Raw genomic sequence first — 2,500 nt, 5'->3', positions numbered from 1 at the left:
AATCGGTGGTGTGTTTTTGTCTTTTGCCTGGTTTTTTTTAATCTCAATCGTGTATTACCTCGGCTGGCCAGCGGGGGGCGCCGCGGCGGGGACACGGGCGGACCGGGTACATTTCATCTGTTTGGGGCGAGTGCTTTTTTGAAATTTTTTTTTATCTTTTAGTCTCGTTCCGTTCTTCCCTTCAACTGGCCTGCGGGGGGCGCCGTGCGCGCGGACCGGCGTCCACCCCTGGCCGCTCCGGGACTTTGCATTCAAATGGGTGGGGTGTTTTTCATTTTTTTGCCCTTTTTTTTTTCCACTCCCCCCCTCTCAATCGTGTATTACCTCGGCTGGCCAGCGGGGGGCGCCGCGGCGGGGACACGGGCGGACCGGGTACATTTCATCTGTTTGGGGCGAGTGCTTTTTTGAAATTTTTTTTTATCTTTTAGTCTCGTTCCGTTCTTCCCTTCAACTGGCCTGCGGGGGGCGCCGTGCGCGCGGACCGGCGTCCACCCCTGGCCGCTCCGGGACTTTGCATTCAAACGGGTGGGGTGTTTTTCATTTTTTGCCCCTGTTTTTCACTCCCCCCCTCTCAATCGTGTATTACCTCGGCTGGCCAGCGGGGGGCGCCGCGGCGGGGACACGGGGGAGGGTTCATCCGGGCGGACCGGGTACCTTTCGTCTGTTTGGGGCGAGTGCTTTTTTGAAATTTTTTTCATTTTATTTTTGTCCTCCCTTCGACCGGCCAGCGGGGGGCGCCGCGCGCGCGGACCGTCGGGGCCCGGGGCCCTGCGTCCCACTTACTTTCGCCCGACGGGAATCGTTTCTTTTGTTTTTATCCGAGAGGACACACGGAATCTGCACCCCCCGCAGTGGCGTCAGGCGGCCACCGGGGGGCGCCGCGGCGGGGATCGGGGGGGGCGCCCGGGAGCCGCCTGCCCGTCCGCTGGGCCAAGGGGGCCGGGGCGGGTCACGCGCCGCCGTCCCCCCCCGATCGTCTCGCTCCGAGCCGCCTCTGGCCACCGGGGGGCGCCGTCGGGTGGCGCGGGGGCGCCCCCGCCGCCCGCCGCCTCCCCCCGCACGCGTCGGGCCTCCCCCCGGGCCCCCGCGGGCCGGGGGACGCGGCCGGCGAGCGTCGGACTCCAGCGCGGAAGTGTCGCGGATGAGTGCGGACCGGGGCGCCCGCGGCCCAGCGGCACTTCCAGGGGCTCGGGGAGGAGATGGTTGAAGCCTGGGTGAAGCGCGCCCTCGGCCGTCCGTGTCGCTACCCGCCGGAGAACACCTCCGCCGGATCAGTAGGTACCAACGAGGCGAGCGAGAGAGCCGGGACTCTGTCCGGGGCCGAAAAGCCTGTTTCCCTGGAGCTTTTGCGAAAGGACCCGTGACAGAAGATGCGCGGAGCTCAGAGATCAGCATGGGCAGGGCCTTCTTGCATCCGATTTTGCCCAGGCAGGGCTCCAGGAACCGGGTTACAAAAAGCAAAAAGCCCTGGAGCTCAAACGAAAGGTTTAGTGACAAGATAGCCGTGGAGCTCCGATAACAGCATGGCAGGACCAGGATGGGGCCTATAAAGGGTCCACGGCGGGCATCCGTTGGAGCCCGACGTACGGGCCGGGCACGTCTCCTTCTCCCCCCGGAGGCAGCGCCCCCCGGCGGGCCAAATCGGGTACTGCAATTTGTGGAAGTTTCGCAGATGAGTGCGGACCGGGGCGCCCGCGGCCCAGCTGCACTTCCAGGGGCTCGGGGAGGAGACGGTTGAAGCCTGGGTGAAGCGCGCCCTCGGCCGTCCGTGTCGCTACCCGCCGGAGAACACCTCCGCCGGATCAGTAGGTACCAACGAGGCGAGCGAGAGAGCCGGGACTCTGTCAGGGGCCGAAAAGCCCGTTTCCCTGGAGCTCCTGCGAAAGGACCCGTGGCAGAGCAGGCACGGAGCTCGGAGAGCAGCAGGGCCGGAGCTCGGAGAGCAGCAGGGCCAGGGCTCCCTCCCTTCCATAGGCTGCCCAGGCAGGGCTCCAGGAGCCCGGTACCAGCTCTCCCCGTCCGACAGCCTCCTCTCTGGAAGCGGAGAGCGGACGCAGTCGGGCTCCCGGACCGGGGCCCTGGGAGAGGGTTTGGGAGAGCCCTGCCGGGAGCCACCGGGACGGGCCCGTGCGGACGGGTGCGCGGCGCCCCCCGGCGGTCGAAGGCGGAACCGCGGAGGTCTCTCTATCTCTCTCTCTCTCTCTCTCTCTTTCTCCGGGACTCCCGGCCTCCCGTTCCCCCGACTCCCCCTTCCGAGGCCGAGACGGGGCAGCGCCGGGCGTCCGGCGGAGCCCGGCGCCAGGCCCGGCCCGTCCCCCTCTTCCCCCGGCGGCAGCGCCCCCCGGCGGGCCGAATCGGGTACTGCAATTCGCGGAAGTTCAGCCGATGAGTGCGGACGGGCACCCCTCGGGCCGGGAGGCGGCTCCAGGAGCCCGGGGAAGCGTCGGAGGACGCTCCGCGAGAGCGTCGCGCGCGCCGCCCGTCCCGCTACGCCCGAGGG

This window comes from Pseudophryne corroboree, unplaced genomic scaffold, assembly GCF_028390025.1.
Source record: "Pseudophryne corroboree isolate aPseCor3 unplaced genomic scaffold, aPseCor3.hap2 scaffold_228, whole genome shotgun sequence".
In the NCBI taxonomy this organism is placed as follows: Eukaryota; Metazoa; Chordata; class Amphibia; order Anura; family Myobatrachidae; genus Pseudophryne; species Pseudophryne corroboree.
This window is presented reverse-complemented; position numbering follows the sequence as displayed.